This window comes from Carassius carassius, chromosome 22 (assembly GCF_963082965.1).
Source record: "Carassius carassius chromosome 22, fCarCar2.1, whole genome shotgun sequence".
Classification (NCBI taxonomy): Eukaryota; Metazoa; Chordata; class Actinopteri; order Cypriniformes; family Cyprinidae; genus Carassius; species Carassius carassius.
The window spans coordinates 31477677-31505305 of record NC_081776.1 but is presented as its reverse complement, the minus strand read 5'-3'; the positions used below and the strand labels follow the sequence as shown (position 1 = coordinate 31505305).

Genomic DNA, 27629 nt, shown 5'->3' with positions numbered 1-27629 from the left:
AAGTTAAGGGAAATTATTTGGAAACTCGGCGTAGACTGCCACGCCGAATGAACTCTGTCCTGTTTGTGTGTGGGATTTACACAGATTGCCTATTTGCTTTTGGGCACATCATTGTATAGATTATGGCGAAAGAGAACTAGTGTGGAAGTGGGGAGTTTCTGTAGTGTAGTGGTCATCACGTTCGCCTAACACGCGAAAGGTCCTTGGTTCGAAACCGAGCAGAAACAGCTGCTTCCTTTTGATGAAAAGTATGAACCCTTTTTAGCCGACTGTGGGCTTTAGAAGACATTACATTTATGCACATTTTACAGAGCCTTCAATTAAAAATGTTGGACTGTTTTAGAGGCAGGTAGGTAGGTTTCCGTAGTGTAGTGGTTATCACGTTCGCCTCACACGCGAAAGGTCCCCAGTTCAAAACTGGGCGGGAACAGTGAATCTCTTTTTCACAATGGTTCAATTGGCATTCTGTTGAGGAGGAACTCAATGCTACCGAAGCTTTGCGGCCAAGAGGCATGAATATAGTCAGCAAAGGTGTAGTTGATGCAGAAATGAAAGAGCAGTCACTGTTTGACCTAAACCTAACCCACACTTGTGCCATTTCAAGCCTGCGTGGCTTTCTTCTGAGGAACACGAACGAAGATATTTGTCAGAGTGGCCCTCTGTTAGGCAGCAGCTCTACGTCACGAAGGCCTTTCTTTACACAGGTGTGAAGACAATTATTAAGCCACACTAGGCAGCAGTAACTGCCACACCGACAGACTCTGTACTTTAAACCAGGCAGTTTCAATGAACAGATGGATGGTGCACTCAAAGACAAAATATTTCGTATAATGTTAAAAACAATTAAATTAAATAACCTAAAAAAGAGCAAAAAAGTAATGGTCACAGAGCAATCCTTCAAACAACTGGAAAAATGCTTGGTTTGCCACTCAAAAAAAAGCTATTTGCAGACTGAAGAGCACAACGCAATCTGTAATTTTATTCGTGCTCCAAGAAGCGTGCGATGAAAAGGTCAGATACAACCTTGACTGCAGGTTTCCGTAGTGTAGAGGTTATCACATTCGCCTTACACGTGAAAAGTCCCCAGCTCGAAACTGGGCGGAAACAGGTGGGGGCTTTTTTTCTTTCTGTGGTGAAATGGCTGTCTGGTAGGCAGGTGGTCCAAGCTGCAAACGCCTTAATTCCGAGGTAAGTTAAGGGAAATTATTTGGAAACTCGGCGTAGACTGCCACGCCGAATGAACTCTGTCCTGTTGTGTGTGGGATTTACACAGATTGCCTATTTGCTTTTGGGCACATCATTGTATAGATTATGGCGAAAGAGAACTAGTGTGGAAGTGGGGAGTTTCTGTAGTGTAGTGGTCATCACGTTCGCCTAACACGCGAAAGGTCCTCGGTTCGAAACCGAGCAGAAACAGCTGCTTCCTTTTGATGAAAAGTATGAACCCTTTTTAGCCGACTGTGGGCTTTAGAAGACATTACCTTTATGCACATTTTACAGAGCCTTCAATTAAAAATGTTGGACTGTTTGAGGGAGGTAGGTAGGCTTCCGTAGTGTAGTGGTTATCACGTTCGCCTCAAAAGCAAAAGGTCCCCAGTTTGAAACTGGGCGGGAAAAGTGAATCTCTTTTTCACAATGGTTCAATTGGCATTCTTTTGAGGAGGAACTCAACGCTACCGAAGCTTTGCGGCCAAGAGGCATGAATATAGTCAGCAAAGGTGTAGTTGATGCAGAAATGAAAGAGCAGTCACTGTTTGACCTAAACCTAACCCACACTCGTGCCATTTTAAGCCTGCGTGGCTTTCTTCTGAGGAACACGAACGAAGATATTTGTCAGAGTGGCCCTCTGTTAGGCAGCAGCTCTACGTCACGAAGGCCTTTCTTTACACAGGTGTGAAGACAATTATTAAGCCACACTAGGCAGGCAACTCTGTCCTGTTGTGTGTGGGATTTACACAGATTGCCTATTTGCTTTTGGGCACATCATTGTATAGATTATGGCGAAAGAGAACTAGTGTGGAAGTGGGGAGTTTCTGTAGTGTAGTGGTCATCACGTTCGCCTAACACGCGAAAGGTCCTTGGTTCGAAACCGAGCAGAAACAGCTGCTTCCTTTTGATGAAAAGTATGAACCCTTTTTAGCCGACTGTGGGCTTTAGAAGACATTACCTTTATGCACATTTTACAGAGCCTTCAATTAAAAATGTTGGACTGTTTTAGAGGTAGGATTCCGTAGTGTAGTGGTTATCACGTTTGCCTCACACGCGAAAGGTCCCCAGTTCGAAACTGGGCGGGAACAGTGAATCTCTTTTTCACAATGGTTCAATTGGCATTCTGTTGAGGAGGAACTCAATGCTACCGAAGCTTTGCGGCCAAGAGGCATGAATATAGTCAGCAAAGGTGTAGTTGATGCAGAAATGAAAGAGCAGTCACTGTTTGACCTAAACCTAACCCACACTTGTGCCATTTCAAGCCTGCGTGGCTTTCTTCTGAGGAACACGAACGAAGATATTTGTCAGAGTGGCCCTCTGTTAGGCAGCAGCTCTACGTCACGAAGGCCTTTCTTTACACAGGTGTGAAGACAATTATTAAGCCACACTAGGCAGCAGTAACTGCCACACCGACAGACTCTGTACTTTAAACCAGGCAGTTTCAATGAACAGATGGATGGTGCACTCAAAGACAAAATATTTCGTATAATGTTAAAAACAATTAAATTAAATAACCTAAAAAAGAGCAAAAAAGTAATGGTCACAGAGCAATCCTTCAAACAACTGGAAAAATGCTTGGTTTGCCACTCAAAAAAAAGCTATTTGCAGACTGAAGAGCACAACGCAATCTGTAATTTTATTCGTGCTCCAAGAAGCGTGCGATGAAAAGGTCAGATACAACCTTGACTGCAGGTTTCCGTAGTGTAGAGGTTATCACATTCGCCTTACACGCGAAAGGTCCCCAGCTCGAAACTGGGCGGAAACAGGTGGGGGCTTTTTTTCTTTCTGTGGTGAAATGGCTGTCTGGTAGGCAGGTGGTCCAAGCTGCAAACGCCTTAATTCCGAGGTAAGTTAAGGGAAATTATTTGGAAACTCGGCGTAGACTGCCACGCCGAATGAACTCTGTCCTGTTGTGTGTGGGATTTACACAGATTGCCTATTTGCTTTTGGGCACATCATTGTATAGATTATGGCGAAAGAGAACTAGTGTGGAAGTGGGGAGTTTCTGTAGTGTAGTGGTCATCACGTTCGCCTAACACGCGAAAGGTCCTCGGTTCGAAACCGAGCAGAAACAGCTGCTTCCTTTTGATGAAAAGTATGAACCCTTTTTAGCCGACTGTGGGCTTTAGAAGACATTACCTTTTTGCACATTTTACAGAGCCTTCAATTAAAAATGTTGGACTGTTTTAGCGGTAGGTAGGTAGGTAGGTTTCCGTAGTGTAGTGGTTATCACGTTTGCCTCACACGCGAAAGGTCCCCAGTTCAAAACTGGGCGGGAATAGTGAATCTCTTTTTCACAATGGTTCAATTGGCATTCTGTTGAGGAGGAACTCAATGCTACCGAAGCTTTGCGGCCAAGAGGCATGAATATAGTCAGCAAAGGTGTAGTTGATGCAGAAATGAAAGAGCAGTCACTGTTTGACCTAAACCTAACCCACACTTGTGCCATTTCAAGCCTGCGTGGCTTTCTTCTGAGGAACACGAACGAAGATATTTGTCAGAGTGGCCCTCTGTTAGGCAGCAGCTCTACGTCACGAAGGCCTTTCTTTACACAGGTGTGAAGACAATTATTAAGCCACACTAGGCAGCAGTAACTGCCACACCGACAGACTCTGTACTTTAAACCAGGCAGTTTCAATGAACAGATGGATGGTGCACTCAAAGACAAAATATTTCGTATAATGTTAAAAACAATTAAATTAAATAACCTAAAAAAGAGCAAAAAAGTAATGGTCACAGAGCAATCCTTCAAACAACTGGAAAAATGCTTGGTTTGCCACTCAAAAAAAAGCTATTTGCAGACTGAAGAGCACAACGCAATCTGTAATTTTATTTGTGCTCCAAGAAGCGTGCGATGAAAAGGTCAGATACAACCTTGACTGCAGGTTTCCGTAGTGTAGAGGTTATCACATTCGCCTTACACGCGAAAGGTCCCCAGCTCGAAACTGGGCGGAAACAGGTGGGGGCTTTTTTTCTTTCTGTGGTGAAATGGCTGTCTGGTAGGCAGGTGGTCCAAGCTGCAAACGCCTTAATTCCGAGGTAAGTTAAGGGAAATTATTTGGAAACTCGGCGTAGACTGCCACGCCGAATGAACTCTGTCCTGTTGTGTGTGGGATTTACACAGATTGCCTATTTGCTTTTGGGCACATCATTGTATAGATTATGGCGAAAGAGAACTAGTGTGGAAGTGGGGAGTTTCTGTAGTGTAGTGGTCATCACGTTCGCCTAACACGCGAAAGGTCCTTGGTTCGAAACCGAGCAGAAACAGCTGCTTCCTTTTGATGAAAAGTATGAACCCTTTTTAGCCGACTGTGGGCTTTAGAAGACATTACCTTTATGCACATTTTACAGAGCCTTCAATTAAAAATGTTGGACTGTTTTAGAGGTAGGTAGGTAGGTAGGTAGGTAGGTTTCCGTAGTGTAGTGGTTATCACGTTCGCCTCACACGCGAAAGGTCCCCAGTTCGAAACTGGGCGGGAACAGTGAATCTCTTTTTCACAATGGTTCAATTGGCATTCTGTTGAGGAGGAACTCAATGCTACCGAAGCTTTGCGGCCAAGAGGCATGAATATAGTCAGCAAAGGTGTAGTTGATGCAGAAATGAAAGAGCAGTCACTGTTTGACCTAAACCTAACCCACACTTGTGCCATTTCAAGCCTGCGTGGCTTTCTTCTGAGGAACACGAACGAAGATATTTGTCAGAGTGGCCCTCTGTTAGGCAGCAGCTCTACGTCACGAAGGCCTTTCTTTACACAGGTGTGAAGACAATTATTAAGCCACACTAGGCAGCAGTAACTGCCACACCGACAGACTCTGTACTTTAAACCAGGCAGTTTCAATGAACAGATGGATGGTGCACTCAAAGACAAAATATTTCGTATAATGTTAAAAACAATTAAATTAAATAACCTAAAAAAGAGCAAAAAAGTAATGGTCACAGAGCAATCCTTCAAACAACTGGAAAAATGCTTGGTTTGCCACTCAAAAAAAAGCTATTTGCAGACTGAAGAGCACAACGCAATCTGTAATTTTATTCGTGCTCCAAGAAGCGTGCGATGAAAAGGTCAGATACAACCTTGACTGCAGGTTTCCGTAGTGTAGAGGTTATCACATTCGCCTTACACGTGAAAGGTCCCCAGCTCGAAACTGGGCGGAAACAGGTGGGGGCTTTTTTTCTTTCTGTGGTGAAATGGCTGTCTGGTAGGCAGGTGGTCCAAGCTGCAAACGCCTTAATTCCGAGGTAAGTTAAGGGAAATTATTTGGAAACTCGGCGTAGACTGCCACGCCGAATGAACTCTGTCCTGTTGTGTGTGGGATTTACACAGATTGCCTATTTGCTTTTGGGCACATCATTGTATAGATTATGGCGAAAGAGAACTAGTGTGGAAGTGGGGAGTTTCTGTAGTGTAGTGGTCATCACGTTCGCCTAACACGCGAAAGGTCCTCGGTTCGAAACCGAGCAGAAACAGCTGCTTCCTTTTGATGAAAAGTATGAACCCTTTTTAGCCGACTGTGGGCTTTAGAAGACATTACCTTTATGCACATTTTACAGAGCCTTCAATTAAAAATGTTGGACTGTTTGAGGGAGGTAGGTAGGCAGGCTTCCGTAGTGTAGTGGTTATCACGTTCGCCTCAAAAGCAAAAGGTCCCCAGTTTGAAACTGGGCGGGAAAAGTGAATCTCTTTTTCACAATGGTTCAATTGGCATTCTTTTGAGGAGGAACTCAACGCTACCGAAGCTTTGCGGCCAAGAGGCATGAATATAGTCAGCAAAGGTGTAGTTGATGCAGAAATGAAAGAGCAGTCACTGTTTGACCTAAACCTAACCCACACTCGTGCCATTTTAAGCCTGCGTGGCTTTCTTCTGAGGAACACGAACGAAGATATTTGTCAGAGTGGCCCTCTGTTAGGCAGCAGCTCTACGTCACGAAGGCCTTTCTTTACACAGGTGTGAAGACAATTATTAAGCCACACTAGGCAGGCAACTCTGTCCTGTTGTGTGTGGGATTTACACAGATTGCCTATTTGCTTTTGGGCACATCATTGTATAGATTATGGCGAAAGAGAACTAGTGTGGAAGTGGGGAGTTTCTGTAGTGTAGTGGTCATCACGTTCGCCTAACACGCGAAAGGTCCTTGGTTCGAAACCGAGCAGAAACAGCTGCTTCCTTTTGATGAAAAGTATGAACCCTTTTTAGCCGACTGTGGGCTTTAGAAGACATTACCTTTATGCACATTTTACAGAGCCTTCAATTAAAAATGTTGGACTGTTTTAGAGGTAGGATTCCGTAGTGTAGTGGTCATCACGTTTGCCTCACACGCGAAAGGTCCCCAGTTCGAAACTGGGCGGGAACAGTGAATCTCTTTTTCACAATGGTTCAATTGGCATTCTGTTGAGGAGGAACTCAATGCTACCGAAGCTTTGCGGCCAAGAGGCATGAATATAGTCAGCAAAGGTGTAGTTGATGCAGAAATGAAAGAGCAGTCACTGTTTGACCTAAACCTAACCCACACTTGTGCCATTTCAAGCCTGCGTGGCTTTCTTCTGAGGAACACGAACGAAGATATTTGTCAGAGTGGCCCTCTGTTAGGCAGCAGCTCTACGTCACGAAGGCCTTTCTTTACACAGGTGTGAAGACAATTATTAAGCCACACTAGGCAGCAGTAACTGCCACACCGACAGACTCTGTACTTTAAACCAGGCAGTTTCAATGAACAGATGGATGGTGCACTCAAAGACAAAATATTTCGTATAATGTTAAAAACAATTAAATTAAATAACCTAAAAAAGAGCAAAAAAGTAATGGTCACAGAGCAATCCTTCAAACAACTGGAAAAATGCTTGGTTTGCCACTCAAAAAAAAAGCTATTTGCAGACTGAAGAGCACAACGCAATCTGTAATTTTATTCGTGCTCCAAGAAGCGTGCGATGAAAAGGTCAGATACAACCTTGACTGCAGGTTTCCATAGTGTAGAGGTTATCACATTCGCCTTACACGCGAAAGGTCCCCAGCTCGAAACTGGGCGGAAACAGGTGGGGGCTTTTTTTCTTTCTGTGGTTAAATGGCTGTCTGGTAGGCAGGTGGTCCAAGCTCCAAACGCCTTAATTCCGAGGTAAGTTAAGGGAAATTATTTGGAAACTCGGCGTAGACTGCCACGCCGAATGAACTCTGTCCTGTTGTGTGTGGGATTTACACAGATTGCCTATTTGCTTTTGGGCACATCATTGTATAGATTATGGCGAAAGAGAACTAGTGTGGAAGTGGGGAGTTTCTGTAGTGTAGTGGTCATCACGTTCGCCTAACACGCGAAAGGTCCTCGGTTCGAAACCGAGCAGAAACAGCTGCTACCTTTTGATGAAAAGTATGAACCCTTTTTAGCCGACTGTGGGCTTTAGAAGACATTACCTTTATGCACATTTAACAGAGACTTCAATTAAAAATGTTGGACTGTTTTAGAGGTAGGTAGGTAGGTTTCCGTAGTGTAGTGGTTATCACGTTCGCCTCACACGCGAAAGGTCCCCAGTTCGAAACTGGGCGGGAACAGTGAATCTCTTTTTCACAATGGTTCAATTGGCATTCTGTTGAGGAGGAACTCAATGCTACTGAAGCTTTGCGGCCAAGAGGCATGAATATAGTCAGCAAAGGTGTAGTTGATGCAGAAATGAAAGAGCAGTCACTGTTTGACCTAAACCTAACCCACACTTGTGCCATTTCAAGCCTGCGTGGCTTTCTTCTGAGGAACACGAACGAAGATATTTGTCAGAGTGGCCCTCTGTTAGGCAGCAGCTCTACGTCACGAAGGCCTTTCTTTACACAGGTGTGAAGACAATTATTAAGCCACACTAGGCAGCAGTAACTGCCACACCGACAGACTCTGTACTTTAAACCAGGCAGTTTCAATGAACAGATGGATGGTGCACTCAAAGACAAAATATTTCGTATAATGTTAAAAACAATTAAATTAAATAACCTAAAAAAGAGCAAAAAAGTAATGGTCACAGAGCAATCCTTCAAACAACTGGAAAAATGCTTGGTTTGCCACTCAAAAAAAAGCTATTTGCAGACTGAAGAGCACAACGCAATCTGTAATTTTATTCGTGCTCCAAGAAGCGTGCGATGAAAAGGTCAGATACAACCTTGACTGCAGGTTTCCGTAGTGTAGAGGTTATCACATTCGCCTTACACGCGAAAGGTCCCCAGCTCGAAACTGGGCGGAAACAGGTGGGGGCTTTTTTTCTTTCTGTGGTGAAATGGCTGTCTGGTAGGCAGGTGGTCCAAGCTGCAAACGCCTTAATTCCGAGGTAAGTTAAGGGAAATTATTTGGAAACTCGGCGTAGACTGCCACGCCGAATGAACTCTGTCCTGTTGTGTGTGGGATTTACACAGATTGCCTATTTGCTTTTGGGCACATCATTGTATAGATTATGGCGAAAAAGAACTAGTGTGGAAGTGGGGAGTTTCTGTAGTGTAGTGGTCATCACGTTCGCCTAACACGCGAAAGGTCCTCGGTTCGAAACCGAGCAGAAACAGCTGCTTCCTTTTGATGAAAAGTATGAACCCTTTTTAGCCGACTGTGGGCTTTAGAAGACATTACCTTTATGCACATTTTACAGAGCCTTCAATTAAAAATGTTGGACTGTTTGAGGGAGGTAGGTAGGCTTCCGTAGTGTAGTGGTTATCACGTTCGCCTCACAAGCAAAAGGTCCCCAGTTTGAAACTGGGCGGGAAAAGTGAATCTCTTTTTCACAATGGTTCAATTGGCATTCTTTTGAGGAGGAACTCAACGCTACCGAAGCTTTGCGGCCAAGAGGCATGAATATAGTCAGCAAAGGTGTAGTTGATGCAGAAATGAAAGAGCAGTCACTGTTTGACCTAAACCTAACCCACACTCGTGCCATTTTAAGCCTGCGTGGCTTTCTTCTGAGGAACACGAACGAAGATATTTGTCAGAGTGGCCCTCTGTTAGGCAGCAGCTCTACGTCACGAAGGCCTTTCTTTACACAGGTGTGAAGACAATTATTAAGCCACACTAGGCAGCAGTAACTGCCACACCGACAGACTCTGTACTTTAAACCAGGCAGTTTCAATGAACAGATGGATGGTGCACTCAAAGACAAAATATTTCGTATAATGTTAAAAACAATTAAATTAAATAACCTAAAAAAGAGCAAAAAAGTAATGGTCACAGAGCAATCCTTCAAACACCTGGAAAAATGCTTGGTTTGCCACTCAAAAAAAAGCTATTTGCAGACTGAAGAGCACAACGCAATCTGTAATTTTATTCGTGCTCCAAGAAGCGTGCGATGAAAAGGTCAGATACAACCTTGACTGCAGGTTTCCGTAATGTAGAGGTTATCACATTCGCCTTACACGCGAAAGGTCCCCAGCTCGAAACTGGGCGGAAACAGGTGGGGGCTTTTTTTCTTTCTGTGGTGAAATGGCTGTCTGGTAGGCAGGTGGTCCAAGCTGCAAACGCCTTAATTCCGAGGTAAGTTAAGGGAAATTATTTGGACCTCGGCGTAGACTGCCACGCCGAATGAACTCTGTCCTGTTGTGTGTGGGATTTACACAGATTGCCTATTTGCTTTTGGGCACATCATTGTATAGATTATGGCGAAAGAGAACTAGTGTGGAAGTGGGGAGTTTCTGTAGTGTAGTGGTCATCACGTTCGCCTAACACGCGAAAGGTCCTCGGTTCGAAACCGAGCAGAAACAGCCGCTTCCTTTTGATGAAAAGTATGAACCCTTTTTAGCCGACTGTGGGATTTAGAAGACATTACCTTTATGCACATTTTACAGAGCCTTCAATTAAAAATGTTGGACTGTTTGAGGGAGGTAGGTAGGCTTCCGTAGTGTAGTGGTTATCACGTTCGCCTCACAAGCAAAAGGTCCCCAGTTTGAAACTGGGCGGGAACACTGAATCTCTTTTTCACAATGGTTCAATTGGCATTCTTTTGAGGAGGAACTCAACGCTACCGAAGCTTTGCGGCCAAGAGGCATGAATATAGTCAGCAAAGGTGTAGTTGATGCAGAAATGAAAGAGCAGTCACTGTTTGACCTAAACCTAACCCACACTCGTGCCATTTTAAGCCTGCGTGGCTTTCTTCTGAGGAACACGAACGAAGATATTTGTCAGAGTGGCCCTCTGTTAGGCAGCAGCTCTACGTCACGAAGGCCTTTCTTTACACAGGTGTGAAGACAATTATTAAGCCACACTAGGCAGCAGTAACTGCCACACCGACAGACTCTGTACTTTAAACCAGGCAGTTTCAATGAACAGATGGATGGTGCACTCAAAGACAAAATATTTCGTATAATGTTAAAAACAATTAAATTAAATAACCTAAAAAAGAGCAAAAAAGTAATGGTCACAGAGCAATCCTTCAAACAACTGGAAAAATGCTTGGTTTGCCACTCAAAAAAAAGCTATTTGCAGACTGAAGAGCACAACGCAATCTGTAATTTTATTCGTGCTCCAAGAAGCGTGCGATGAAAAGGTCAGATACAACCTTGACTGCAGGTTTCCGTAGTGTAGAGGTTATCACATTCGCCTTACACGCGAAAGGTCCCCAGCTCGAAACTGGGCGGAAACAGGTGGGGGCTTTTTTTCTTTCTGTGGTGAAATGGCTGTCTGGTAGGCAGGTGGTCCAAGCTGCAAACGCCTTAATTCCGAGGTAAGTTAAGGGAAATTATTTGGAAACTCGGCGTAGACTGCCACGCCGAATGAACTCTGTCCTGTTGTGTGTGGGATTTACACAGATTGCCTATTTGCTTTTGGGCACATCATTGTATAGATTATGGTGAGAGAGAACTAGTGTGGAAGTGGGGAGTTTCTGTAGTGTAGTGGTCATCACGTTCGCCTAACACGCGAAAGGTCCTCGGCTCGAAACCAAGCAGAAACAGCTGCTTCCTTTTGATGAAAAGTATGAACCCTTTTTAGCCGACTGTGGGCTTTAGAAGACATTACCTTTATGCACATTTTACAGAGCCTTCAATTAAAAATGTTGGACTGTTTGAGGGAAGTAGGTAGGCTTCCGTAGTGTAGTGGTTATAACGTTCGCCTCACAAGCAAAAGGTCCCCAGTTTGAAACTGGGCGGGAACACTGAATCTCTTTTTCACAATGGTTCAATTGGCATTCTTTTGAGGAGGAACTCAACGCTACCGAAGCTTTGCGGCCAAGAGGCATGAATATAGTCAGCAAAGGTGTAGTTGATGCAGAAATGAAAGAGCAGTCACTGTTTGACCTAAACCTAACCCACACTCGTGCCATTTTAAGCCTGCGTGGCTTTCTTCTGAGGAACACGAACGAAGATATTTGTCAGAGTGGCCCTCTGTTAGGCAGCAGCTCTACGTCACGAAGGCCTTTCTTTACACAGGTGTGAAGACAATTATTAAGCCACACTAGGCAGCAGTAACTGCCACACCGACAGACTCTGTACTTTAAACCAGGCAGTTTCAATGAACAGATGGATGGTGCACTCAAAGACAAAATATTTCGTATAATGTTAAAAACAATTAAATTAAATAACCTAAAAAAGAGCAAAAATGTAATGGTCACAGAGCAATCCTTCAAACAACTGGAAAAATGCTTGGTTTGCCACTCAAAAAAAAGCTATTTGCAGACTGAAGAGCACAACGCAATCTGTAATTTTATTCGTGCTCCAAGAAGCGTGCGATGAAAAGGTCAGATACAACCTTGACTGCAGGTTTCCGTAGTGTAGAGGTTATCACATTCGCCTTACAGGCGAAAGGTCCCCAGCTCGAAACTGGGCGGAAACAGGTGGGGGCTTTTTTTCTTTCTGTGGTGAAATGGCTGTCTGGTAGGCAGGTGGTCCAAGCTGCAAACGCCTTAATTCCGAGGTAAGTTAAGGGAAATTATTTGGAAACTCGGCGTAGACTGCCACGCCGAATGAACTCTGTCCTGTTTGTGTGTGGGATTTACACAGATTGCCTATTTGCTTTTGGGCACATCATTGTATAGATTATGGCGAAAGAGAACTAATGTGGAAGTGGGGAGTTTCTGTAGTGTAGTGGTCATCACGTTCGCCTAACACGCAAAAGGTCCTCGGTTCGAAAACGAGCAGAAACAGCTGCTACCTTTTGATGAAAAGTATGAACCCTTTTTAGCCGACTGTGGGCTTTAGAAGACATTACCTTTATGCACATTTTACAGAGACTTCAATTAAAAATGTTGGACTGTTTTAGAGGTAGGTAGGTAGGTAGGTTTCTGTAGTGTAGTGGTTATCACGTTCGCCTCACACGCGAAAGGTCTCCAGTTCGAAACTGGGCGGGAACAGTGAATCTCTTTTTCACAATGGTTCAATTGGCATTCTGTTGAGGAGGAACTCAATGCTACCGAAGCTTTGCGGCCAAGAGGCATGAATATAGTCAGCAAAGGTGTAGTTGATGCAGAAATGAAAGAGCAGTCACTGTTTGACCTAAACCTAACCCACACTTGTGCCATTTCAAGCCTGCGTGGCTTTCTTCTGAGGAACACGAACGAAGATATTTGTCAGAGTGGCCCTCTGTTAGGCAGCAGCTCTACGTCACGAAGGCCTTTCTTTACACAGGTGTGAAGACAATTATTAAGCCACACTAGGCAGCAGTAACTGCCACACCGACAGACTCTGTACTTTAAACCAGGCAGTTTCAATGAACAGATGGATGGTGCACTCAAAGACAAAATATTTTGTATAATGTTAAAAACAATTAAATTAAATAACCTAAAAAAGAGCAAAAAAGTAATGGTCACAGAGCAATCCTTCAAACAACTGGAAAAATGCTTGGTTTGCCACTCAAAAAAAAGCTATTTGCAGACTGAAGAGCACAACGCAATCTGTAATTTTATTCGTGCTCCAAGAAGCGTGCGATGAAAAGGTCAGATACAACCTTGACTGCAGGTTTCCGTAGTGTAGAGGTTATCACATTCGCCTTACACGCGAAAGGTCCCCAGCTCGAAACTGGGCGGAAACAGGTGGGGGCTTTTTTTCTTTCTGTGGTGAAATGGCTGTCTGGTAGGCAGGTGGTCCAAGCTGCAAACGCCTTAATTCCAAGGTAAGTTAAGGGAAATTATTTGGAAACTCGGCATAGACTGCCACGCCGAATGAACTCTGTCCTGTTGTGTGTGGGATTTACACAGATTGCCTATTTGCTTTTGGGCACATCATTGTATAGATTATGGCGAAAGAGAACTAGTGTGGAAGTGGGGAGTTTCTGTAGTGTAGTGGTCATCACGTTCGCCTAACACGCGAAAGGTCCTCGGTTCGAAACCGAGCAGAAACAGCTGCTTCCTTTTGATGAAAAGTATGAACCCTTTTTAGCCGACTGTGGGCTTTAGAAGACATTACCTTTATGCACATTTTACAGAGCCTTCAATTAAAAATGTTGGACTGTTTGAGAGAGGTAGGCAGGCTTCCGTAGTGTAGTGGTTATCACGTTCGCCTCACAAGCAAAAGGTCCCCAGTTTGAAACTGGGCGGGAAAAGTGAATCTCTTTTTCACAATGGTTCAATTGGCATTCTTTTGAGGAGGAACTCAACGCTACCGAAGCTTTGCGGCCAAGAGGCATGAATATAGTCAGCAAAGGTGTAGTTGATGCAGAAATGAAAGAGCAGTCACTGTTTGACCTAAACCTAACCCACACTCGTGCCATTTTAAGCCTGCGTGGCTTTCTTCTGAGGAACACGAACAAAGATATTTGTCAGAGTGGCCCTCTGTTAGGCAGCAGCTCTACGTCACGAAGGCCTTTCTTTACACAGGTGTGAAGACAATTATTAAGCCACACTAGGCAGGCAACTCTGTCCTGTTGTGTGTGGGATTTACACGGATTGCCTATTTGCTTTTGGGCACATCATTGTATAGATTATGGCGAAAGAGAACTAGTGTGGAAGTGGGGAGTTTCTGTAGTGTAGTGGTCATCACGTTCGCCTAACACGCGAAAGGTCCTTGGTTTGAAACCGAGCAGAAACAGCTGCTTCCTTTTGATGAAAAGTATGAACCCTTTTTAGCCGACTGTGGGCTTTAGAAGACATTACCTTTATGCACATTTTACAGAGCCTTCAATTAAAAATGTTGGACTGTTTTAGAGGTAGGATTCCGTAGTGTAGTGGTTATCACGTTTGCCTCACACGCGAAAGGTCCCCAGTTCGAAACTGGGCGGGAACAGTGAATCTCTTTTTCACAATGGTTCAATTGGCATTCTGTTGAGGAGGAACTCAATGCTACCGAAGCTTTGCGGCCAAGAGGCATGAATATAGTCAGCAAAGGTGTAGTTGATGCAGAAATGAAAGAGCAGTCACTGTTTGACCTAAACCTAACCCACACTTGTGCCATTTCAAGCCTGCGTGGCTTTCTTCTGAGGAACACGAACGAAGATATTTGTCAGAGTGGCCCTCTGTTAGGCAGCAGCTCTACGTCACGAAGGCCTTTCTTTACACAGGTGTGAAGACAATTATTAAGCCACACTAGGCAGCAGTAACTGCCACACCGACAGACTCTGTACTTTAAACCAGGCAGTTTCAATGAACAGATGGATGGTGCACTCAAAGACAAAATATTTTGTATAATGTTAAAAACAATTAAATTAAATAACCTAAAAAAGAGCAAAAAAGTAATGGTCACAGAGCAATCCTTCAAACAACTGGAAAAATGCTTGGTTTGCCACTCAAAAAAAAGCTATTTGCAGACTGAAGAGCACAACGCAATCTGTAATTTTATTCGTGCTCCAAGAAGCGTGCGATGAAAAGGTCAGATACAACCTTGACTGCAGGTTTCCGTAGTGTAGAGGTTATCACATTCGCCTTACACGCGAAAGGTCCCCAGCTCGAAACTGGGCGGAAACAGGTGGGGGCTTTTTTTCTTTCTGTGGTGAAATGGCTGTCTGGTAGGCAGGTGGTCCAAGCTGCAAACGCCTTAATTCCAAGGTAAGTTAAGGGAAATTATTTGGAAACTCGGCATAGACTGCCACGCCGAATGAACTCTGTCCTGTTGTGTGTGGGATTTACACAGATTGCCTATTTGCTTTTGGGCACATCATTGTATAGATTATGGCGAAAGAGAACTAGTGTGGAAGTGGGGAGTTTCTGTAGTGTAGTGGTCATCACGTTCGCCTAACACGCGAAAGGTCCTCGGTTCGAAACCGAGCAGAAACAGCTGCTTCCTTTTGATGAAAAGTATGAACCCTTTTTAGCCGACTGTGGGCTTTAGAAGACATTACCTTTATGCACATTTTACAGAGCCTTCAATTAAAAATGTTGGACTGTTTGAGAGAGGTAGGCAGGCTTCCGTAGTGTAGTGGTTATCACGTTCGCCTCACAAGCAAAAGGTCCCCAGTTTGAAACTGGGCGGGAAAAGTGAATCTCTTTTTCACAATGGTTCAATTGGCATTCTTTTGAGGAGGAACTCAACGCTACCGAAGCTTTGCGGCCAAGAGGCATGAATATAGTCAGCAAAGGTGTAGTTGATGCAGAAATGAAAGAGCAGTCACTGTTTGACCTAAACCTAACCCAAACTCGTGCCATTTTAAGCCTGCGTGGCTTTCTTCTGAGGAACACGAACAAAGATATTTGTCAGAGTGGCCCTCTGTTAGGCAGCAGCTCTACGTCACGAAGGCCTTTCTTTACACAGGTGTGAAGACAATTATTAAGCCACACTAGGCAGGCAACTCTGTCCTGTTGTGTGTGGGATTTACACAGATTGCCTATTTGCTTTTGGGCACATCATTGTATAGATTATGGCGAAAGAGAACTAGTGTGGAAGTGGGGAGTTTCTGTAGTGTAGTGGTCATCACGTTCGCCTAACACGCGAAAGGTCCTTGGTTTGAAACCGAGCAGAAACAGCTGCTTCCTTTTGATGAAAAGTATGAACCCTTTTTAGCCGACTGTGGGCTTTAGAAGACATTACCTTTATGCACATTTTACAGAGCCTTCAATTAAAAATGTTGGACTGTTTTAGAGGTAGGTAGGTAGGTTTCCGTAGTGTAGTGGTTATCACGTTTGCCTCACAAGTGAAAGGTCCCCAGTTCGAAACTGGGCGGGAACAGTGAATCTCTTTTTCACAATGGTTCAATTGGCATTCTGTTGAGGAGGAACTCAATGCTACCGAAGCTTTGCGGCCAAGAGGCATGAATATAGTCAGCAAAGGTGTAGTTGATGCAGAAATGAAAGAGCAGTCACTGTTTGACCTAAACTTAACCCACACTTGTGCCATTTCAAGCCTGCGTGGCTTTCTTCTGAGGAACACGAACGAAGATATTTGTCAGAGTGGCCCTCTGTTAGGCAGCAGCTCTACGTCACGAAGGCCTTTCTTTACACAGGTGTGAAGACAATTATTAAGCCACACTAGGCAGCAGTAACTGCCACACCGACAGACTCTGTACTTTAAACCAGGCAGTTTCAATGAACAGATGGATGGTGCACTCAAAGACAAAATATTTCGTATAATGTTAAAAACAATTAAATTAAATAACCTAAAAAAGAGCAAAAAAGTAATGGTCACAGAGCAATCCTTCAAACAACTGGAAAAATGCTTGGTTTGCCACTCAAAAAAAAGCTATTTGCAGACTGAAGAGCACAACGCAATCTGTAATTTTATTCGTGCTCCAAGAAGCGTGCGATGAAAAGGTCAGATACAACCTTGACTGCAGGTTTCCGTAGTGTAGAGGTTATCACATTCGCCTTACACGCGAAAGGTCCCCAGCTCGAAACTGGGCGGAAACAGGTGGGGGCTTTTTTTCTTTCTGTGGTGAAATGGCTGTCTGGTAGGCAGGTGGTCCAAGCTGCAAACGCCTTAATTCCGAGGTAAGTTAAGGGAAATTATTTGGAAACTCGGCGTAGACTGCCACGCCGAATGAACTCTGTCCTGTTGTGTGTGGGATTTACACAGATTGCCTATTTGCTTTTGGGCACATCATTGTATAGATTATGGCGAAAGAGAACTAGTGTGGAAGTGGGGAGTTTCTGTAGTGTAGTGGTCATCACGTTCGCCTAACACGCGAAAGGTCCTCGGTTCGAAACCGAGCAGAAACAGCTGCTTCCTTTTGATGAAAAGTATGAACCCTTTTTAGCCGACTGTGGGCTTTAGAAGACATTACCTTTTTGCACATTTTACAGAGCCTTCAATTAAAAATGTTGGACTGTTTTAGAGGTAGGTAGGTAGGTAGGTTTCCGTAGTGTAGTGGTTATCACGTTTGCCTCACACGCGAAAGGTCCCCAGTTCAAAACTGGGCGGGAATAGTGAATCTCTTTTTCACAATGGTTCAATTGGCATTCTGTTGAGGAGGAACTCAATGCTACCGAAGCTTTGCGGCCAAGAGGCATGAATATAGTCAGCAAAGGTGTAGTTGATGCAGAAATGAAAGAGCAGTCACTGTTTGACCTAAACCTAACCCACACTTGTGCCATTTCAAGCCTGCGTGGCTTTCTTCTGAGGAACACGAACGAAGATATTTGTCAGAGTGGCCCTCTGTTAGGCAGCAGCTCTACGTCACGAAGGCCTTTCTTTACACAGGTGTGAAGACAATTATTAAGCCACACTAGGCAGCAGTAACTGCCACACCGACAGACTCTGTACTTTAAACCAGGCAGTTTCAATGAACAGATGGATGGTGCACTCAAAGACAAAATATTTCGTATAATGTTAAAAACAATTAAATTAAATAACCTAAAAAAGAGCAAAAAAGTAATGGTCACAGAGCAATCCTTCAAACAACTGGAAAAATGCTTGGTTTGCCACTCAAAAAAAAGCTATTTGCAGACTGAAGAGCACAACGCAATCTGTAATTTTATTTGTGCTCCAAGAAGCGTGCGATGAAAAGGTCAGATACAACCTTGACTGCAGGTTTCCGTAGTGTAGAGGTTATCACATTCGCCTTACACGCGAAAGGTCCCCAGCTCGAAACTGGGCGGAAACAGGTGGGGGCTTTTTTTCTTTCTGTGGTGAAATGGCTGTCTGGTAGGCAGGTGGTCCAAGCTGCAAACGCCTTAATTCCGAGGTAAGTTAAGGGAAATTATTTGGAAACTCGGCGTAGACTGCCACGCCGAATGAACTCTGTCCTGTTGTGTGTGGGATTTACACAGATTGCCTATTTGCTTTTGGGCACATCATTGTATAGATTATGGCGAAAGAGAACTAGTGTGGAAGTGGGGAGTTTCTGTAGTGTAGTGGTCATCACGTTCGCCTAACACGCGAAAGGTCCTTGGTTCGAAACCGAGCAGAAACAGCTGCTTCCTTTTGATGAAAAGTATGAACCCTTTTTAGCCGACTGTGGGCTTTAGAAGACATTACCTTTATGCACATTTTACAGAGCCTTCAATTAAAAATGTTGGACTGTTTTAGAGGTAGGTAGGTAGGTTTCCGTAGTGTAGTGGTTATCACGTTCGCCTCACACGCGAAAGGTCCCCAGTTCGAAACTGGGCGGGAACAGTGAATCTCTTTTTCACAATGGTTCAATTGGCATTCTGTTGAGGAGGAACTCAATGCTACCGAAGCTTTGCGGCCAAGAGGCATGAATATAGTCAGCAAAGGTGTAGTTGATGCAGAAATGAAAGAGCAGTCACTGTTTGACCTAAACCTAACCCACACTTGTGCCATTTCAAGCCTGCGTGGCTTTCTTCTGAGGAACACGAACGAAGATATTTGTCAGAGTGGCCCTCTGTTAGGCAGCAGCTCTACGTCACGAAGGCCTTTCTTTACACAGGTGTGAAGACAATTATTAAGCCACACTAGGCAGCAGTAACTGCCACACCGACAGACTCTGTACTTTAAACCAGGCAGTTTCAATGAACAGATGGATGGTGCACTCAAAGACAAAATATTTCGTATAATGTTAAAAACAATTAAATTAAATAACCTAAAAAAGAGCAAAAAAGTAATGGTCACAGAGCAATCCTTCAAACAACTGGAAAAATGCTTGGTTTGCCACTCAAAAAAAAGCTATTTGCAGACTGAAGAGCACAACGCAATCTGTAATTTTATTCGTGCTCCAAGAAGCGTGCGATGAAAAGGTCAGATACAACCTTGACTGCAGGTTTCCGTAGTGTAGAGGTTATCACATTCGCCTTACACGTGAAAGGTCCCCAGCTCGAAACTGGGCGGAAACAGGTGGGGGCTTTTTTTCTTTCTGTGGTGAAATGGCTGTCTGGTAGGCAGGTGGTCCAAGCTGCAAACGCCTTAATTCCGAGGTAAGTTAAGGGAAATTATTTGGAAACTCGGCGTAGACTGCCACGCCGAATGAACTCTGTCCTGTTGTGTGTGGGATTTACACAGATTGCCTATTTGCTTTTGGGCACATCATTGTATAGATTATGGCGAAAGAGAACTAGTGTGGAAGTGGGGAGTTTCTGTAGTGTAGTAGTCATCACGTTCGCCTAACACGCGAAAGGTCCTCGGTTCGAAACCGAGCAGAAACAGCTGCTTCCTTTTGATGAAAAGTATGAACCCTTTTTAGCCGACTGTGGGCTTTAGAAGACATTACCTTTATGCACATTTTACAGAGCCTTCAATTAAAAATGTTGGACTGTTTGAGGGAGGTAGGTAGGCAGGCTTCCGTAGTGTAGTGGTTATCACGTTCGCCTCAAAAGCAAAAGGTCCCCAGTTTGAAACTGGGCGGGAAAAGTGAATCTCTTTTTCACAATGGTTCAATTGGCATTCTTTTGAGGAGGAACTCAACGCTACCGAAGCTTTGCGGCCAAGAGGCATGAATATAGTCAGCAAAGGTGTAGTTGATGCAGAAATGAAAGAGCAGTCACTGTTTGACCTAAACCTAACCCACACTCGTGCCATTTTAAGCCTGCGTGGCTTTCTTCTGAGGAACACGAACGAAGATATTTGTCAGAGTGGCCCTCTGTTAGGCAGCAGCTCTACGTCACGAAGGCCTTTCTTTACACAGGTGTGAAGACAATTATTAAGCCACACTAGGCAGGCAACTCTGTCCTGTTGTGTGTGGGATTTACACAGATTGCCTATTTGCTTTTGGGCACATCATTGTATAGATTATGGCGAAAGAGAACTAGTGTGGAAGTGGGGAGTTTCTGTAGTGTAGTGGTCATCACGTTCGCCTAACACGCGAAAGGTCCTTGGTTCGAAACCGAGCAGAAACAGCTGCTTCCTTTTGATGAAAAGTATGAACCCTTTTTAGCCGACTGTGGGCTTTAGAAGACATTACCTTTATGCACATTTTACAGAGCCTTCAATTAAAAATGTTGGACTGTTTTAGAGGTAGTATTCCGTAGTGTAGTGGTTATCACGTTTGCCTCACACGCGAAAGGTCCCCAGTTCGAAACTGGGCGGGAACAGTGAATCTCTTTTTCACAATGGTTCAATTGGCATTCTGTTGAGGAGGAACTCAATGCTACCGAAGCTTTGCGGCCAAGAGGCATGAATATAGTCAGCAAAGGTGTAGTTGATGCAGAAATGAAAGAGCAGTCACTGTTTGACCTAAACCTAACCCACACTTGTGCCATTTCAAGCCTGCGTGGCTTTCTTCTGAGGAACACGAACGAAGATATTTGTCAGAGTGGCCCTCTGTTAGGCAGCAGCTCTACGTCACGAAGGCCTTTCTTTACACAGGTGTGAAGACAATTATTAAGCCACACTAGGCAGCAGTAACTGCCACACCGACAGACTCTGTACTTTAAACCAGGCAGTTTCAATGAACAGATGGATGGTGCACTCAAAGACAAAATATTTCGTATAATGTTAAAAACAATTAAATTAAATAACCTAAAAAAGAGCAAAAAAGTAATGGTCACAGAGCAATCCTTCAAACAACTGGAAAAATGCTTGGTTTGCCACTCAAAAAAAAGCTATTTGCAGACTGAAGAGCACAACGCAATCTGTAATTTTATTCGTGCTCCAAGAAGCGTGCGATGAAAAGGTCAGATACAACCTTGACTGCAGGTTTCCATAGTGTAGAGGTTATCACATTCGCCTTACACGCGAAAGGTCCCCAGCTCGAAACTGGGCGGAAACAGGTGGGGGCTTTTTTTCTTTCTGTGGTTAAATGGCTGTCTGGTAGGCAGGTGGTCCAAGCTCCAAACGCCTTAATTCCGAGGTAAGTTAAGGGAAATTATTTGGAAACTCGGCGTAGACTGCCACGCCGAATGAACTCTGTCCTGTTGTGTGTGGGATTTACACAGATTGCCTATTTGCTTTTGGGCACATCATTGTATAGATTATGGCGAAAGAGAACTAGTGTGGAAGTGGGGAGTTTCTGTAGTGTAGTGGTCATCACGTTCGCCTAACACGCGAAAGATCCTCGGTTCGAAACCGAGCAGAAACAGCTGCTTCCTTTTGATGAAAAGTATGAACCCTTTTTAGCCGACTGTGGGCTTTAGAAGACATTACCTTTATGCACATTTTACAGAGCCTTCAATTAAAAATGTTGGACTGTTTGAGGGAGGTAGGTAGGCTTCCGTAGTGTAGTGGTTATCATGTTCGCCTCACAAGCAAAAGGTCCCCAGTTTGAAACTGGGCGGGAAAGTGAATCTCTTTTTCACAATGGTTCAATTGGCATTCTTTTGAGGAGGAACTCAACGCTACCGAAGCTTTGCGGCCAAGAGGCATGAATATAGTCAGCAAAGGTGTAGTTGATGCAGAAATGAAAGAGCAGTCACTGTTTGACCTAAACCTAACCCACACTCGTGCCATTTTAAGCCTGCGTGGCTTTCTTCTGAGGAACACGAACGAAGATATTTGTCAGAGTGGCCCTCTGTTAGGCAGCAGCTCTACGTCACGAAGGCCTTTCTTTACACAGGTGTGAAGACAATTATTAAGCCACACTAGGCAGCAGTAACTGCCACACCGACAGACTCTGTACTTTAAACCAGGCAGTTTCAATGAACAGATGGATGGTGCACTCAAAGACAAAATATTTCGTATAATGTTAAAAACAATTAAATTAAATAACCTAAAAAAGAGCAAAAAAGTAATGGTCACAGAGCAATCCTTCAAACAACTGGAAAAATGCTTGGTTTGCCACTCAAAAAAAAGCTATTTGCAGACTGAAGAGCACAACGCAATCTGTAATTTTATTCGTGCTCCAAGAAGCGTGCGATGAAAAGGTCAGATACAACCTTGACTGCAGGTTTCCGTAATGTAGAGGTTATCACATTCGCCTTACACGCGAAAGGTCCCCAGCTCGAAACTGGGCGGAAACAGGTGGGGGCTTTTTTTCTTTCTGTGGTGAAATGGCTGTCTGGTAGGCAGGTGGTCCAAGCTGCAAACGCCTTAATTCCGAGGTAAGTTAAGGGAAATTATTTGGACCTCGGCGTAGACTGCCACGCCGAATGAACTCTGTCCTGTTGTGTGTGGGATTTACACAGATTGCCTATTTGCTTTTGGGCACATCATTGTATAGATTATGGCGAAAGAGAACTAGTGTGGAAGTGGGGAGTTTCTGTAGTGTAGTGGTCATCACGTTCGCCTAACACGCGAAAGGTCCTCGGTTCGAAACCGAGCAGAAACAGCCGCTTCCTTTTGATGAAAAGTATGAACCCTTTTTAGCCGACTGTGGGATTTAGAAGACATTACCTTTATGCACATTTTACAGAGCCTTCAATTAAAAATGTTGGACTGTTTGAGGGAGGTAGGTAGGCTTCCGTAGTGTAGTGGTTATCACGTTCGCCTCACAAGCAAAAGGTCCCCAGTTTGAAACTGGTTGGGAACACTGAATCTCTTTTTCACAATGGTTCAATTGGCATTCTTTTGAGGAGGAACTCAACGCTACCGAAGCTTTGCGGCCAAGAGGCATGAATATAGTCAGCAAAGGTGTAGTTGATGCAGAAATGAAAGAGCAGTCACTGTTTGACCTAAACCTAACCCACACTCGTGCCATTTTAAGCCTGCGTGGCTTTCTTCTGAGGAACACGAACGAAGATATTTGTCAGAGTGGCCCTCTGTTAGGCAGCAGCTCTACGTCACGAAGGCCTTTCTTTACACAGGTGTGAAGACAATTATTAAGCCACACTAGGCAGCAGTAACTGCCACACCGACAGACTCTGTACTTTAAACCAGGCAGTTTCAATGAACAGATGGATGGTGCACTCAAAGACAAAATATTTCGTATAATGTTAAAAACAATTAAATTAAATAACCTAAAAAAGAGCAAAAAAGTAATGGTCACAGAGCAATCCTTCAAACAACTGGAAAAATGCTTGGTTTGCCACTCAAAAAAAAGCTATTTGCAGACTGAAGAGCACAACGCAATCTGTAATTTTATTCGTGCTCCAAGAAGCGTGCGATGAAAAGGTCAGATACATCCTTGACTGCAGGTTTCCGTAGTGTAGAGGTTATCACATTCGCCTTACACGCGAAAGGTCCCCAGCTCGAAACTGGGCGGAAACAGGTGGGGGCTTTTTTTCTTTCTGTGGTGAAATGGCTGTCTGGTAGGCAGGTGGTCCAAGCTGCAAACGCCTTAATTCCGAGGTAAGTTAAGGGAAATTATTTGGAAACTCGGCGTAGACTGCCACGCCGAATGAACTCTGTCCTGTTGTGTGTGGGATTTACACAGATTGCCTATTTGCTTTTGGGCACATCATTGTATAGATTATGGCGAAAGAGAACTAGTGTGGAAGTGGGGAGTTTCTGTAGTGTAGTGGTCATCACGTTCGCCTAACACGCGAAAGGTCCTCGGTTCGAAACCGAGCAGAAACAGCCGCTTCCTTTTGATGAAAAGTATGAACCCTTTTTAGCCGACTGTGGGATTTAGAAGACATTACCTTTATGCACATTTTACAGAGCCTTCAATTAAAAATGTTGGACTGTTTGAGGGAGGTAGGTAGGCTTCCGTAGTGTAGTGGTTATCACGTTCGCCTCACAAGCAAAAGGTCCCCAGTTTGAAACTGGGCGGGAACAGTGAATCTCTTTTTCACAATGGTTCAATTGGCATTCTTTTGAGGAGGAACTCAACGCTACCGAAGCTTTGCGGCCAAGAGGCATGAATATAGTCAGCAAAGGTGTAGTTGATGCAGAAATGAAAGAGCAGTCACTGTTTGACCTAAACCTAACCCACACTCGTGCCATTTTAAGCCTGCGTGGCTTTCTTCTGAGGAACACGAACGAAGATATTTGTCAGAGTGGCCCTCTGTTAGGCAGCAGCTCTACGTCACGAAGGCCTTTCTTTACACAGGTGTGAAGACAATTATTAAGCCACACTAGGCAGCAGTAACTGCCACACCGACAGACTCTGTACTTTAAACCAGGCAGTTTCAATGAACAGATGGATGGTGCACTCAAAGACAAAATATTTCGTATAATGTTAAAAACAATTAAATTAAATAACCTAAAAAAGAGCAAAAAAGTAATGGTCACAGAGCAATCCTTCAAACAACTGGAAAAATGCTTGGTTTGCCACTCAAAAAAAAGCTATTTGCAGACTGAAGAGCACAACGCAATCTGTAATTTTATTCGTGCTCCAAGAAGCGTGCGATGAAAAGGTCAGATACATCCTTGACTGCAGGTTTCCGTAGTGTAGAGGTTATCACATTCGCCTTACACGCGAAAGGTCCCCAGCTCGAAACTGGGCGGAAACAGGTGGGGGCTTTTTTTCTTTCTGTGGTGAAATGGCTGTCTGGTAGGCAGGTGGTCCAAGCTGCAAACGCCTTAATTCCGAGGTAAGTTAAGGGAAATTATTTGGAAACTCGGCGTAGACTGCCACGCCGAATGAACTCTGTCCTGTTGTGTGTGGGATTTACACAGATTGCCTATTTGCTTTTGGGCACATCATTGTATAGATTATGGCGAAAGAGAACTAGTGTGGAAGTGGAGAGTTTCTGTAGTGTAGTGGTCATCATGTTCGCCTAACACGCGAAAGGTCCTTGGTTCGAAACCGAGCAGAAACAGCTGCTTCCTTTTGATGAAAAGTATGAACCCTTTTTAGCCGACTGTGGGCTTTAGAAGACATTACCTTTATGCACATTTTACAGAGCCTTCAATTAAAAATGTTGGACTGTTTGAGGGAGATAGGTAGGCTTCCGTAGTGTAGTGGTTATCACGTTCGCCTCACACGGGAAAGGTCCCCAGTTCGAAACTGGGTGGGAACAGTGAATCTCTTTTTCACAATGGTTCAATTGGCATTCTGTTGAGGAGGAACCCAATGCTACCGAAGCTTTGCGGCCAAGAGGCATGAATATAGTCAGCAAAGGTGTAGTTGATGCAGAAATGAAAGAGCAGTCACTGTTTGACCTAAACCTAACCCACACTCGTGCCATTTCAAGCCTGCGTGGCTTTCTTCAGAGGAACAGGAAAGAAGATATTTGTCAGAGTGGCCCTCTGTTAGGCAGCAGCTCTACGTCACGAAGGCCTTTCTTTACACAGGTGTGAAGACAATTATTAAGCCACACTAGGCAGCAGTAACTGCCACACCGACAGACTCTGTACTTTAAACCAAGCAGTTTCAATGAACAGATGGATGGTGCACTCAAAGACAAAATATTTCGAATAACGTTAAAAACAATCAAATTAAATAATCTAAAAAAGAGCAAAAAAGTAATGGTCACAGAGCAATCCTTCAGACAACTGGAAAAATGCTTGGTTTGCCACTCAAAAAAAAACTATTTGCAGACTGAAGAGCACAACGCAATCTGTAATTTTATTCGTGCTCCAAGAAGCGTGCGATGAAAAGGTCAGATCCAACCTTGACTGCAGGTTTCCGTAGTGTAGAGGTTATCACATTCGCCTTACACGCGAAAGGTCCCCAGCTTGAAACTGGGCGGAAACAGGTGGGGGCTTTTGTTCTTTCTGTGGTGAAATGGCTGTCTGGTAGGCAGGTGGTCCAAGCTGCAAACGCCTTAATTCCGAGGTAAGTTAAGGGAAATTATTTGGAAACTCCTGTTGTGTGTGGGATTTACGCAGATTGCCTATTTGCGTTTGGGCACATCATTGTATATATTATGTCACCTTTACCTTTATTTATATAGTGCTTTAAACAAAATACATTGCGTCAAAGCAACTGAACAACATTCATTAGGACAACAGTGTCAATAATGCAAAAATGATAGTTAAAGGCAGTTCATCATTGGATTCAGTTATAGTTCAGTTCAGTTAAATAGTGTCTGTGCATTTATTTGCAATCAAGTCAACGATATCGCTGTAGATGAAGTGTCCCCAACTAAGCAAGCCAGAGGCGACAGCGGCAAGGAACCGAAACTCCATCGGTGACAGAATGGAGAAAAAAAACCTTGGGAGAAACCAGGCTCAGTTGGGGGGCCAGTTCTCCTCTGACCAGACGAAACCAGCAGTTCAATTCCAGACTGCAGCAAAGTCAGATTGTGCAAAAGAATCATCTGTTTCCTGTGGTCTTGTCCTGGTGCTCCTCTGAGACAAGGTCTTTACAGGGGATCTGTATCTGGGGCTCTAGTTGTCCTGGTCTCCGCTGTCTTTCAGGGATGTAGAGGTCCTTTCTAGGTGCTGATCCAGCATCTGGTCTGGATACGTACTGGATCCGGGTGACTGCAGTGACCCTCTGATCTGGACACAGACTGGATCTGGTGGCCACGGTGACCTCGGAACAAGAGAGAAACAGACAAATATTAGCGTAGATGCCATTCTTCTAATGATGTAGCAAGTACATAGGTTGTTATGGGAAGTGTTTCCGGTTCCGGTTTACCTAATTAATGCAGCCTAAAAATCCTTTAACGGATTTGGATAATAAAAGCATATTAGTATGTTATGTGTATGCCAGGTTAAAGAGATGGGTCTTTAATCTAGATTTAAACTGCAAGAGTGTGTCTGCCTCCCGAACAATGTTAGGTAGGTTATTCCAGAGTTTGGGCGCCAAATAGGAAAAGGATCTGCCGCCTGCAGTTGATTTTGATATTCTAGGTATTATCAAATTGCCTGAGTTTTGAGAACGTAGCGGACATAGAGGATTATAATGTAAAAGGAGCTCATTCAAATACTGAGGTGCTAAACCATTCAGGGCTTTATAAGTAATAAGCAATATTTTAAAATCTATGCGATGCTTGATAGGGAGCCAGTGCAGTGTTGACAGGACCGGGCTAATATGGTCATACTTCCTGGTTCTAGTAAGAACTCTTGCTGCTGCATTTTGGACTAGCTGTAGTTTGTTTACTAAGCGTGCAGAACAACCACCCAATAAAGCATTACAATAATCTAACCTTGAGGTCATAAATGCATGGATTAACATTTCTGCATTTGACATTGAGAGCATAGGCCGTAATTTAGATATATTTTTGAGATGGAAAAATGCAGTTTTACAAATGCTAGAAACGTGGCTTTCTAAGGAAAGATTGCGATCAAGTAGCACACCTAGGTTCCTAACTGATGACGAAGAATTGACAGAGCAACCATCAAGTCTTAGACAGTGTTCTAGGTTATTACAAGCAGAGTTTTTAGGTCCTATAATTAACACCTCTGTTTTTTCAGAATTTAGCAGTAAGAAATTACTCGTCATCCAGTTTTTT

The 27629-nt window shown here is 44.0% G+C and overlaps 44 non-coding genes across 44 annotated transcripts; all 44 read left to right on the top strand.

Annotated features, from left to right (window-relative positions):
• The first annotated feature begins 154 nt into the window (after window positions 1-154).
• On the top strand, window positions 155-227 carry trnav-aac (transfer RNA valine (anticodon AAC)). Its single transcript has one exon. It is a non-coding gene; the product is annotated as a tRNA-Val (tRNA).
• Window positions 228-357: 130 nt separating this feature from the next.
• Window positions 358-430, top strand: trnav-cac (transfer RNA valine (anticodon CAC)). The gene has a single exon. It is a non-coding gene; the product is annotated as a tRNA-Val (tRNA).
• Window positions 431-1343: 913 nt separating this feature from the next.
• On the top strand, window positions 1344-1416 carry trnav-aac (transfer RNA valine (anticodon AAC)). Its single transcript has one exon. It is a non-coding gene; the product is annotated as a tRNA-Val (tRNA).
• Window positions 1417-2029: 613 nt separating this feature from the next.
• trnav-aac (transfer RNA valine (anticodon AAC)) lies at window positions 2030-2102 on the top strand. The gene has a single exon. It is a non-coding gene; the product is annotated as a tRNA-Val (tRNA).
• A 799-nt stretch (window positions 2103-2901) lies between these two features.
• trnav-uac (transfer RNA valine (anticodon UAC)) lies at window positions 2902-2974 on the top strand. Its single transcript has one exon. It is a non-coding gene; the product is annotated as a tRNA-Val (tRNA).
• Window positions 2975-3210: 236 nt separating this feature from the next.
• Window positions 3211-3283, top strand: trnav-aac (transfer RNA valine (anticodon AAC)). The gene has a single exon. It is a non-coding gene; the product is annotated as a tRNA-Val (tRNA).
• Window positions 3284-3417: 134 nt separating this feature from the next.
• On the top strand, window positions 3418-3490 carry trnav-cac (transfer RNA valine (anticodon CAC)). The gene has a single exon. It is a non-coding gene; the product is annotated as a tRNA-Val (tRNA).
• A 604-nt stretch (window positions 3491-4094) lies between these two features.
• Window positions 4095-4167, top strand: trnav-uac (transfer RNA valine (anticodon UAC)). Its single transcript has one exon. It is a non-coding gene; the product is annotated as a tRNA-Val (tRNA).
• Window positions 4168-4403: 236 nt separating this feature from the next.
• Window positions 4404-4476, top strand: trnav-aac (transfer RNA valine (anticodon AAC)). Its single transcript has one exon. It is a non-coding gene; the product is annotated as a tRNA-Val (tRNA).
• Window positions 4477-4618: 142 nt separating this feature from the next.
• Window positions 4619-4691, top strand: trnav-cac (transfer RNA valine (anticodon CAC)). Its single transcript has one exon. It is a non-coding gene; the product is annotated as a tRNA-Val (tRNA).
• A 604-nt stretch (window positions 4692-5295) lies between these two features.
• Window positions 5296-5368, top strand: trnav-uac (transfer RNA valine (anticodon UAC)). Its single transcript has one exon. It is a non-coding gene; the product is annotated as a tRNA-Val (tRNA).
• A 236-nt stretch (window positions 5369-5604) lies between these two features.
• On the top strand, window positions 5605-5677 carry trnav-aac (transfer RNA valine (anticodon AAC)). Its single transcript has one exon. It is a non-coding gene; the product is annotated as a tRNA-Val (tRNA).
• A 617-nt stretch (window positions 5678-6294) lies between these two features.
• Window positions 6295-6367, top strand: trnav-aac (transfer RNA valine (anticodon AAC)). The gene has a single exon. It is a non-coding gene; the product is annotated as a tRNA-Val (tRNA).
• Window positions 6368-7476: 1109 nt separating this feature from the next.
• trnav-aac (transfer RNA valine (anticodon AAC)) lies at window positions 7477-7549 on the top strand. The gene has a single exon. It is a non-coding gene; the product is annotated as a tRNA-Val (tRNA).
• Window positions 7550-7679: 130 nt separating this feature from the next.
• Window positions 7680-7752, top strand: trnav-cac (transfer RNA valine (anticodon CAC)). The gene has a single exon. It is a non-coding gene; the product is annotated as a tRNA-Val (tRNA).
• Window positions 7753-8356: 604 nt separating this feature from the next.
• trnav-uac (transfer RNA valine (anticodon UAC)) lies at window positions 8357-8429 on the top strand. Its single transcript has one exon. It is a non-coding gene; the product is annotated as a tRNA-Val (tRNA).
• Window positions 8430-8665: 236 nt separating this feature from the next.
• On the top strand, window positions 8666-8738 carry trnav-aac (transfer RNA valine (anticodon AAC)). Its single transcript has one exon. It is a non-coding gene; the product is annotated as a tRNA-Val (tRNA).
• A 1113-nt stretch (window positions 8739-9851) lies between these two features.
• On the top strand, window positions 9852-9924 carry trnav-aac (transfer RNA valine (anticodon AAC)). Its single transcript has one exon. It is a non-coding gene; the product is annotated as a tRNA-Val (tRNA).
• An 805-nt stretch (window positions 9925-10729) lies between these two features.
• On the top strand, window positions 10730-10802 carry trnav-uac (transfer RNA valine (anticodon UAC)). The gene has a single exon. It is a non-coding gene; the product is annotated as a tRNA-Val (tRNA).
• A 1114-nt stretch (window positions 10803-11916) lies between these two features.
• On the top strand, window positions 11917-11989 carry trnav-uac (transfer RNA valine (anticodon UAC)). Its single transcript has one exon. It is a non-coding gene; the product is annotated as a tRNA-Val (tRNA).
• A 444-nt stretch (window positions 11990-12433) lies between these two features.
• Window positions 12434-12506, top strand: trnav-cac (transfer RNA valine (anticodon CAC)). The gene has a single exon. It is a non-coding gene; the product is annotated as a tRNA-Val (tRNA).
• A 604-nt stretch (window positions 12507-13110) lies between these two features.
• Window positions 13111-13183, top strand: trnav-uac (transfer RNA valine (anticodon UAC)). The gene has a single exon. It is a non-coding gene; the product is annotated as a tRNA-Val (tRNA).
• Window positions 13184-13419: 236 nt separating this feature from the next.
• On the top strand, window positions 13420-13492 carry trnav-aac (transfer RNA valine (anticodon AAC)). The gene has a single exon. It is a non-coding gene; the product is annotated as a tRNA-Val (tRNA).
• Window positions 13493-14105: 613 nt separating this feature from the next.
• Window positions 14106-14178, top strand: trnav-aac (transfer RNA valine (anticodon AAC)). The gene has a single exon. It is a non-coding gene; the product is annotated as a tRNA-Val (tRNA).
• Window positions 14179-14977: 799 nt separating this feature from the next.
• On the top strand, window positions 14978-15050 carry trnav-uac (transfer RNA valine (anticodon UAC)). Its single transcript has one exon. It is a non-coding gene; the product is annotated as a tRNA-Val (tRNA).
• A 236-nt stretch (window positions 15051-15286) lies between these two features.
• Window positions 15287-15359, top strand: trnav-aac (transfer RNA valine (anticodon AAC)). Its single transcript has one exon. It is a non-coding gene; the product is annotated as a tRNA-Val (tRNA).
• A 613-nt stretch (window positions 15360-15972) lies between these two features.
• On the top strand, window positions 15973-16045 carry trnav-aac (transfer RNA valine (anticodon AAC)). Its single transcript has one exon. It is a non-coding gene; the product is annotated as a tRNA-Val (tRNA).
• A 130-nt stretch (window positions 16046-16175) lies between these two features.
• trnav-cac (transfer RNA valine (anticodon CAC)) lies at window positions 16176-16248 on the top strand. Its single transcript has one exon. It is a non-coding gene; the product is annotated as a tRNA-Val (tRNA).
• Window positions 16249-16852: 604 nt separating this feature from the next.
• Window positions 16853-16925, top strand: trnav-uac (transfer RNA valine (anticodon UAC)). Its single transcript has one exon. It is a non-coding gene; the product is annotated as a tRNA-Val (tRNA).
• A 236-nt stretch (window positions 16926-17161) lies between these two features.
• Window positions 17162-17234, top strand: trnav-aac (transfer RNA valine (anticodon AAC)). Its single transcript has one exon. It is a non-coding gene; the product is annotated as a tRNA-Val (tRNA).
• A 134-nt stretch (window positions 17235-17368) lies between these two features.
• trnav-cac (transfer RNA valine (anticodon CAC)) lies at window positions 17369-17441 on the top strand. The gene has a single exon. It is a non-coding gene; the product is annotated as a tRNA-Val (tRNA).
• A 604-nt stretch (window positions 17442-18045) lies between these two features.
• On the top strand, window positions 18046-18118 carry trnav-uac (transfer RNA valine (anticodon UAC)). Its single transcript has one exon. It is a non-coding gene; the product is annotated as a tRNA-Val (tRNA).
• Window positions 18119-18354: 236 nt separating this feature from the next.
• Window positions 18355-18427, top strand: trnav-aac (transfer RNA valine (anticodon AAC)). Its single transcript has one exon. It is a non-coding gene; the product is annotated as a tRNA-Val (tRNA).
• Window positions 18428-18557: 130 nt separating this feature from the next.
• Window positions 18558-18630, top strand: trnav-cac (transfer RNA valine (anticodon CAC)). The gene has a single exon. It is a non-coding gene; the product is annotated as a tRNA-Val (tRNA).
• A 604-nt stretch (window positions 18631-19234) lies between these two features.
• On the top strand, window positions 19235-19307 carry trnav-uac (transfer RNA valine (anticodon UAC)). Its single transcript has one exon. It is a non-coding gene; the product is annotated as a tRNA-Val (tRNA).
• Window positions 19308-19543: 236 nt separating this feature from the next.
• trnav-aac (transfer RNA valine (anticodon AAC)) lies at window positions 19544-19616 on the top strand. Its single transcript has one exon. It is a non-coding gene; the product is annotated as a tRNA-Val (tRNA).
• Window positions 19617-20233: 617 nt separating this feature from the next.
• trnav-aac (transfer RNA valine (anticodon AAC)) lies at window positions 20234-20306 on the top strand. Its single transcript has one exon. It is a non-coding gene; the product is annotated as a tRNA-Val (tRNA).
• A 1108-nt stretch (window positions 20307-21414) lies between these two features.
• Window positions 21415-21487, top strand: trnav-aac (transfer RNA valine (anticodon AAC)). The gene has a single exon. It is a non-coding gene; the product is annotated as a tRNA-Val (tRNA).
• Window positions 21488-22599: 1112 nt separating this feature from the next.
• trnav-aac (transfer RNA valine (anticodon AAC)) lies at window positions 22600-22672 on the top strand. Its single transcript has one exon. It is a non-coding gene; the product is annotated as a tRNA-Val (tRNA).
• An 805-nt stretch (window positions 22673-23477) lies between these two features.
• On the top strand, window positions 23478-23550 carry trnav-uac (transfer RNA valine (anticodon UAC)). Its single transcript has one exon. It is a non-coding gene; the product is annotated as a tRNA-Val (tRNA).
• A 236-nt stretch (window positions 23551-23786) lies between these two features.
• trnav-aac (transfer RNA valine (anticodon AAC)) lies at window positions 23787-23859 on the top strand. Its single transcript has one exon. It is a non-coding gene; the product is annotated as a tRNA-Val (tRNA).
• An 805-nt stretch (window positions 23860-24664) lies between these two features.
• On the top strand, window positions 24665-24737 carry trnav-uac (transfer RNA valine (anticodon UAC)). The gene has a single exon. It is a non-coding gene; the product is annotated as a tRNA-Val (tRNA).
• A 236-nt stretch (window positions 24738-24973) lies between these two features.
• trnav-aac (transfer RNA valine (anticodon AAC)) lies at window positions 24974-25046 on the top strand. Its single transcript has one exon. It is a non-coding gene; the product is annotated as a tRNA-Val (tRNA).
• Window positions 25047-25851: 805 nt separating this feature from the next.
• On the top strand, window positions 25852-25924 carry trnav-uac (transfer RNA valine (anticodon UAC)). Its single transcript has one exon. It is a non-coding gene; the product is annotated as a tRNA-Val (tRNA).
• Window positions 25925-27629: the final 1705 nt, after the last annotated feature.